At 40.0% G+C, this 8380-nt stretch overlaps 1 pseudogene; it reads left to right on the top strand.

Moving 5' to 3' along the window:
- The window catches only part of LOC102775410, a 17909-nt pseudogene extending 14868 nt beyond the window's left edge, over positions 1–3041 (top strand).
- The last annotated feature ends 5339 nt before the right edge of the window (positions 3042–8380 follow it).

Raw genomic sequence — 8380 nt, 5'->3', positions numbered from 1 at the left:
CTCTTAACATCATTTTATAACATTTTGTATACAATAGATTCACAATGTTTGATGGTTGTGTTAGTGGAAAATCAGGAAATCATTATAGTTTTTTATTCAATATCCAACTTGCCTTTTAATAGAAGATAAAAGAGGGCCCTGTCTCTCATTTTAGTCTACATTCTCATGACTTACAACAGACTTCATTTTTCCTGTGGTGCAAATTCAGTTACCACCTTGCCTTACCAATAATACTCTATACCAGTGATGGCGAACCTTTTGAGCTCAGCATGTCAGCATTTTGAAAAACCCTAATTTAACTCTGGTGCCGTGTCACATATAGAAATGTTTTGATATTTGCAACCATAGTAAAACAAAGACATATTTTTGATATTTATTTTATATATTTAAATGCCATTTAACAAAGAAAAATCAACCAAAAAAATGAGTTCGCGTGTCACCTCTGACACGCGTGTCACCTCTGACACACGTGTCATCGGTTCGCCATCACTGCTCTATACCATCTAGTGGGTGTAGGCTAAACAGTATAAAATTTGTCTATTCTGTTCCTGGGGAAATTTCATGTAAAATATGGGTTCTTTTTTTAAAAAAATATATTTTATTGATTTTCTACAGCAAGGAAGGGAGAAGAATAGAGAGTTAGAAACATCGATCAGCTGCCTCCTGCACACCCCCCACCAGGGATATGCCTGCAACCAAGGCACATGTCCCTGACCAGAATCGAACCTGGGACCCTTCAGTCTGCAGGCTGACGCTCTATCCACTAAGCCAAACCGGTCAGGGAAATATGGGTTCTTTTTAACTGAATCATTAATCCAGAGGCTAATTTCCTCTTTTATTCTTTTCACTAGCCCATTTCTTGCTTCCCATTTTAAAACTTCAAAGAAGTCTCTGAGTGAGCCTACTTTCCCAAATCACTCACTATGATGTTAACTCAGAGGTCACAAAGTCAAATGCCTACAGGGATCAACCTGGAAAGATAATTAAGGTCTGGGGGCTGGAGCAGGAAAATGAGGGAGGAAGGGAGACCGTGGCACACTGCAGAGCATAGATCCCACAGAGAGGAGGATGTGTACTCAGTGCCCGCTCATTGATATTGAGTGCATGAAAGGCTTGGTTAGCTGATCATTTCATTTTCAAAAAAGTTAGAAATCTTGACCTTTATGTAAAATGTCCCAATCTGTAAATGTTGGGCCAAAAAAAACATGTCTGCCAAGGGCTGCCATTTGCAACCTCTGCTTCCATTGGTACTGAACTCAAAGCACCATGGGTTTCTGAAATGTCCTTGAGGAATGTGAGGTGAATTCTGTGATCCCACCCCACAATCAAGGGAAAGGGAAAGGAAGGGCTCTTATCAGGAGTGTGATTTGATGTTGGTCTAATTAGTACATTTTCACTAATCTAATTAGTAAATTGCCATTGTCGTTTTTTAAAAAATGTAACAATCCATTTTTTTAATGTAAGAAAAGGGGGATAAAATATATATATTCAATTTAAAAATACATATTCAGTTTTGCTTTTATTTATATACATAAAGGAACGCTGGCACTAGAAAAAGGCATTAAAATTTAACAGAAGCAGGACAAGGTAGAAAGGCATGAGTATGAGAATAAGACTTCTCAATGTATACTTTTCATTTACTTTTATTTTTTTGAACCAAGTGAGAGTATTACATATTCAAAAGTTAAAATTTAAAAATAAAAGTAAAAGGCATTAAAATGTCAATTTATGGTATCAATGGATGAGTATGCACCATAGTGTGACCTTTTCCTCTTCCCGTCATGGCGTGTGCTCATCCATTAATATCTGTGTGCCCCCAAAAGGGGGAATCAAAAAAAAAAAGGGAGAATCACCTGGCAAAAATGTCACTTTGCCAATATTGTGAACTCTGTACACCAACCTGAGCAAAAAAAACAAAAAAAAAACAAATAGACAGCCTTGAGGTACTGGCAGAGCTGTGGCTCAGATTCCCAGAGTTCAAGGTGGTGGGATTCATTGTTTTGACCAGGGTACTTTTATTGTAGGGGTCGCATGTTTGCACAACCAAAACCTGGCACTGTTGGCAACTTAGAGTGAATAAAACACAGGAGAGATATGGCATCTGCTCTACGCTGTCTATCTGGGCCTTTCCAGCACTGTTCATGTCTAAGGGTCATCATACTGAGGAAGTTCCTGAACTTCTTTGGTGGTTGAAGATAAAGTTGAAGACTACAAGAAGACCAAGGAGGCTGTTTTGCTCCTTAAGAAAGTTAAGGCCTGGAATGATATAAAAAAGCTCTATGCCTGGGGTGGGGGTGGGAGGGAAGGGTTAGAAGGGGTCAATGGGGAATAGAAAAGGGACATGTGTAATACTTTCAACAATATAGATAAAAATAATAATAAAAATTCCAAACCTGTAAAAAAAAAAAAAAAAGCTCTATGTCTCTCAGCAAATGATAACTAATAAGGGCAAAATGAGAAACTGTCGTTATATCTAGTGTAGAGGATCTTGCATCATCTATACTGAGGACAATGGTATCATCAAAGCCTTCAGAAACATCCCTGGAATTACCTGCTTAATGTAAACAAACTGAACATTTTGAAACTTGCTCCTGGTGGGCATGTGGGCTGTTTCTGCGTTTGAACTGAAAATGCTTTCCGTAAGTAGCTGATCTGTATGGCACCTAACGTAAAGCTGCCTCCTTCAAGAGTAACTACGACGTTCCCGTGCACAGGATGCTCAGTACATACCTTAGCAGCATTCTGAAAAGTCCAGAGATCCAATCAGCCCTCCAAGCACCACACAGGAAGATGCACTGCAGGGTCCTGAAGGGGAATCCACCGAAAACCCTGAGAATCACGTTGAAGCTAAGTCCACATGCGAAGACTATGAGCTGGAACACCGTTCTTCACCAGGCCAAGCACCACAAGCTGCCGGTGAATAAAGCAGCAGCAGCGCTAGAAGCCAAATCAGATGAGAAGAGGGTTCCAGGCAAGGAGCCTGTGGTAGGGAAGTAAGAAAGAGGGATATTGTTGTTAGAAAGCAGAAGAAGCCTTTGGTGGATAAAAAAAAAAAAAAAAAGGCTGCAGCTACCACCAGCTGAGAAAAAGCCCACAGAAAAGAAACCCACCACAAAAGAAAAGAAACCTGCAGCATAAACTGAAACTTGTTTATTCTGTAAAGGCTAAATCACTTTGAACAGCTAATTTTGAATAAAAAAATTATCAAAGATGCAATGATGGGAAAAAAGGTCAGTTTATTTTTATTGCAGAGAGAGTGAAGGTTGAATAGTAGATTAAAAGGCATAAAATATATGTAAACGAATAAAATTGTATAAGGATCGTAGAATTACAAAAGTTCAAGAAGAAAGTTAGTAGTTACAAAATACTCATGGGGATGTAGAGTACAGCACAGGGAACACAGTCAGTAATATTACAGTTACTACACAGTAGTAACTATATATGGTGTGAGATGGGTGCTGGATTTATTGAGGTGATTACTTCGCAGGTTAAATAAATGTGTGATCACAAGGCTGTACATCCAAAACTAATATTGTACATTAATTGTAATTGAAAAATGAAAAATATTTTTAAAAGTTTAAAAAGAAAAGGGAACATTGTTACATATTTAATAGCTAAAGAAATATTTTTTTTCATTTACTCTTTAAATGGTATCAAATCACCATGGCATTTATATTCCACACTGTAGATATGAGAGACCATTTTATTTTTAAATGCCAATATTTACAACAGAACACTGGAAATGACTTCCTTTACAATTATTTAATTTTATGAGAAAAAAAATGGATGTTGTTATAAAAACAGGGCAGGGACACATGTATTTTTCAAAATTCTTTTAGTAGTGTGTAAACAAAAAATGTGAAGACCACTGATCTTGATTTCATGTATTTGAAGCCAATAGAGTTATTCCTTTGTCTCTGGAAGGCTAAAGTTACATTACATATGGCGACTAAGAGGCCACAAATTAGTACCTCTGAACACAACCATATGGATTAATTTTGGATTAGCTTTTACTTAGAAAAACAGAAACTTTTAAACTTCATAAGAATGGGTGCCAGGTAAATTTGGATGTTTGTATGGCAGGTCCAGTGTATGGCATCAAGAATTCGCAGGGCCACTGTAACAAGAGTGAGAAAAAGGGGCCATATCAAGAGGTAGAATGTGTCCTACTTAACTTTGCCACAGGCCAACATGCTTGGGATCCTTCTTGGGACTCACACACTTGGTGATTTTAAAACCAAAAGTGGAAGTCCACCTACATACAATGAGGTTCCCATCCAGGACCTTGGGGGGGCTGTTTGAGCCCCAGGTTTCTTTCTCAGGCTCCTGGGACATGTGATAACAAGGGAAACAACTCAAATTTGAAATGAAAATGATCTAAATGAATTTTCCCCTTTTGAAGAAGAAAATTTTAACTACATCTCATCTTTGTTGACTCTAAATGGAAACTGAACAATCATTTCTTCTCATTTGGCTGAAACTTTGTCCTTATTATCCGTTGATAACCCTTACCGCAGGAAATCCCAGACACCCTTCCTCTCCCACCCACTGACCCACTTAAGGCTCTTCATATCACCTATTTTGAACGCTTTCCCACCATTACCCAATTTCTAAGACTCTTCCACTGTGTCCTCTGGAATCCACAAGCCATCAGCAGCAAAACCTTCTGTATCCTCCATCTCTCCCCCGAATATTTCCTTCACTTTTTGTTCTAAAGCAAACTTGGCTCATTCCCTGTGGATGTTGTCCCTGCAGCCTTCCCAGGACTTGGAGGTGAAAGAGATATCCTCCTTTCTCTTCATTGCTCCTTTCAAGCTATTCTCCCTTTTTTCTCTTTACTTACTCCTCCTGACCAATATTGCTTTTTTTTAAACTCATGTCCTCTGATGTTGTCACTCTCTTCATTGTGGTAGTCACCTACACACTCATAGATCACTTTGCCTTATTTCTCAACTTCAGCTTTTGACTACTGGGATCCTTTCCAGCACCTCTCCTGTCCTAAGTCTTGTTGTTTTCAATATGGAATAAGGAATCCTTATGACACCTTCACCTTGATTCTCTTCCAGTACCATATTCCACCCTCCTCAGCCATTTGACTGCCATTTCATTATCTCATTCCACCTTAGACTTCATCTTAATCTCATGCACCTCACTCTAATTACTATGTTGCTGTGGTAACTCTTGCAGAAGTGAGATGGACTACACCTAAAATTTGGTTTGGATGTCGACACTGATGATATTACACATGTACCAACAGAGTATGAACAGGCTTGTCACTCACATAAAGAAGTTTCCTGGGAAGAGCAGGCAGGCTCCAAGCTAGTATGAATATAGTTTGAGGGGACAGAGAAAGGAGGTGCCTTAGGGTTTTATGGTGTTTGGGGTGGGACCAGGGTGAAGGTTTTCTCACATGGTTTGGGTCTTACATGGTTTGAACTTCCCACTGGCACCAAAGGAATGAGCACCCAGGCTTCCTTATGTTTTCCCAAATGTGGGGCACAGGGGAAAGAGGAATGGTGAAAGCGGCCAGCAAATGTATATAAAAAATGGATCCAGACCCCTTATTATACACTTCCTGTCTTTCCAGACCATTCTCTCTTGTTCTCTGACTCCTATTGTCCCTCAACCCCACAAGGACTTGCCATTAATTGATCCTGCCACCTTTTCTCTGACCTTAATCTATCTGTCCACATCCACTGGTTCCTCGTCTTAAACTCCATTGTGAATCATAACCACTCCCTTACATCCTCAACTCCCTTGCTCCTCTCTCCTTGCTCTTGCTGCCTTGGTAAAGCCTGATTAAATAGAATTCTAAGCCTACTCTGAGCCTTCACTCTGGTAGCTGATTATCGCTGGAGTTTTTGAAAACAGCACAATCAGGCCCTGGCTGGGTAGCTCAGTTGGTTGGTGTCATCCCCATAAGCCAAGGTTGAGGGTTTGATCACCAGTCAGGTCACATATAAGAATCAACCAATGAATACATAAATAAGTGGAGTATCAAATCGATGTTTGTCTCTCCCCCTTCCTCTCTAAAATCAATCACTTAAAAACACAATCACACTGACTTGTCCCACTTAAATTTATCACTAGCAACTCAAGCGGGCCCTTTATGATATTCAGCAAGCACATGATGGTTTTTCTTAGTCCATTTACCTTTCCAAATGAGTATTTTACACCTTCACTTCTTTCCCCAAGCCTCCATTATTCTTCCACACCTCTTCTTTCTCCACGGATGACCTTACTTCCTGTCTCTGAGAAAATGGAAACAATCAAAAGAGAACTTTCACAAATTCCCACAACCACTTCTGCCCAACTGCTTGCCTGTTTCTATAGATGGACTGAAGTCATCCATGCTCCTGTCTGCAGACTATTCATTCACTTATGTGCTAGATTCCAAATTCTCTTTCCTTCTCAAGAATACCTCTCCAACAATTCTCTCTTCTTGCGCCTACATAAATTTTGCCTTCTCTTCCAGGTCATCCTCATCAGAAATAAATAGTTCTCCCAATTTGTTTTTGTCAACCTACTTTTTAAAAATAATCCTCATTGAGGATATGTTTTAATTGATTTTTTAGAGAGAGAGGAAGGGAGGGGGAGAGAGAAACATCGATTGGTTGCCTATGTGCCTCAACCAGGGATTGAACCCATAAACCAGGTATGTGCCCTGACTGGGAATCCAACCCAAAGCTTTTTGGTGTATGGGATAATGCTCCAACCAATTGAGCCACCTGACCAGGACTGTTAGCCTACTTTTGACTTCACTTTCACTGCCAGTTACTATCTCATCTTGGGGCTCCTCTTTGTAAGAGAACTTCTCAAAATAATTTCCTATACTGTTAGTCATCTCCAATTCCTTTCCTCCCATTTTTTTCTTAAACCCACTCCAATCAATTCCTCCTCTTCCTCCCCCACACCTTGCTCCACTGAAATGTTACCATTGGCCTCCATGGTACCAAATCCAATGGTCAAGTCTCAGTTCTCATTCACTTTGGAGTAATAACTCCTTCTTGATACACTACCTTCACTTGGCGTCTAGGCACTCACTTTTGGTTCTCCTACTTCATGGCTACTCCTTGTCACACTCCTTTGCTGGCTCATTCACTTCTTCCTCCTTGAAGTTTTAAGACTTCATCCTTGGTTCTCTTCTCTCCATTTACACACCCCCTTGGTGCTATGGTCTAGTCTCTTGGCTTTAAATATCATCTAAATGCTGGTATCTTTCATATATCTCTAGCTTGGACCACTCTCCTGAAGCACAGGTTATATGTACAACTGCCTACCCCAAATCACCACTTGGATTTCTAATATCTCAAATGCAAATGTCCAAAAATAAACTTTTGATCTGTCTCCTCAAACCTGCTCTACTTATAGTCTTCCTCATCTCTATTGATGTTTTCTTTTTTCATATCCCCTATCAACTTTATTATCCTATTTTTGTATTTGTTACATTTATTACTTATTTCCTGTTGCCTCCACCCGCAAAATGTAATCTCTACAAGGGCGGGTTTGTTTGTTGTCTGTTTTGTTCATATATATATATAACCAGATCAACTAAAACAATGTCTGGGTGCTCAATTAATATTTATTTTTTGAATGAATGAAAGAATGAGTTAAACCAATAGGATCCATTATTAGCTTTCTCAGAAATTACTGGTCTGTTAACCTAAGCTGAAAAATCAATGAAAAATGGGTTTATCTGCCAGCAGTAAAATATCACCCAGGTTTAAAACCTGTGTCTGTGCTTGGGGGGCGTGGGGAGGGGGGCGGTGAGGAGTGGACAAGAAGGTATTTCTTCAAAAAAGTAAAGCAACAGAACAAGGCTTAGGGAAAAGCTGCCGTGAGAGTGTGTCCAGGTTTGCTTCCGGGGAAACCAACACTTCTCAGAGCCACGGGCCCCAAGGGGTTCTAAATGGCCACCTAAACTTTGTTGGAATCACATGAAAGGTGGCATGTGGGGTGCAAAGAAGCAAAAACACATCTTCCTACACTAAGAGTCACTCCTATTAACAGCTGTTCTCCCACTAGGGTGTCTCTTTTCCCTTATTTGGCTTCACTGTCAAAAGAAAGACACCACACCCTGCGTTATGTAGCCTTAACCGAGTAGCTGTGCCACGTCCCAGGTCTCCAGTCTTCGGGACCGTATTTAATTCAGTAATATTTTTCTTTCTTTTGAATCAGGGTCCCTGGGTGGAGCCAGGAAAACTCTGAAGCTGCTTGAAAACAATACAAATTAAAAAGGTCAGATTTTTTTTAAAAAAGTATATTTTAAAAATAGATTAAGGCCCTTAGAAGCAAACTGGATTGGGAAGGGGGTGGTCAAGGCGAGTTCAGCACAGAGTAGCCCTGTCCGCATTGCCTGGCCTGGCGGCGAGGAGCCCCG

Source organism: Myotis davidii, unplaced genomic scaffold (assembly GCF_000327345.1).
Source record: "Myotis davidii unplaced genomic scaffold, ASM32734v1 scaffold674, whole genome shotgun sequence".
NCBI lineage: Eukaryota > Metazoa > Chordata > Mammalia > Chiroptera > Vespertilionidae > Myotis > Myotis davidii.
Note: the sequence above shows the minus strand (reverse complement) of the source record. Positions and strands in the feature narration are given on the sequence as shown.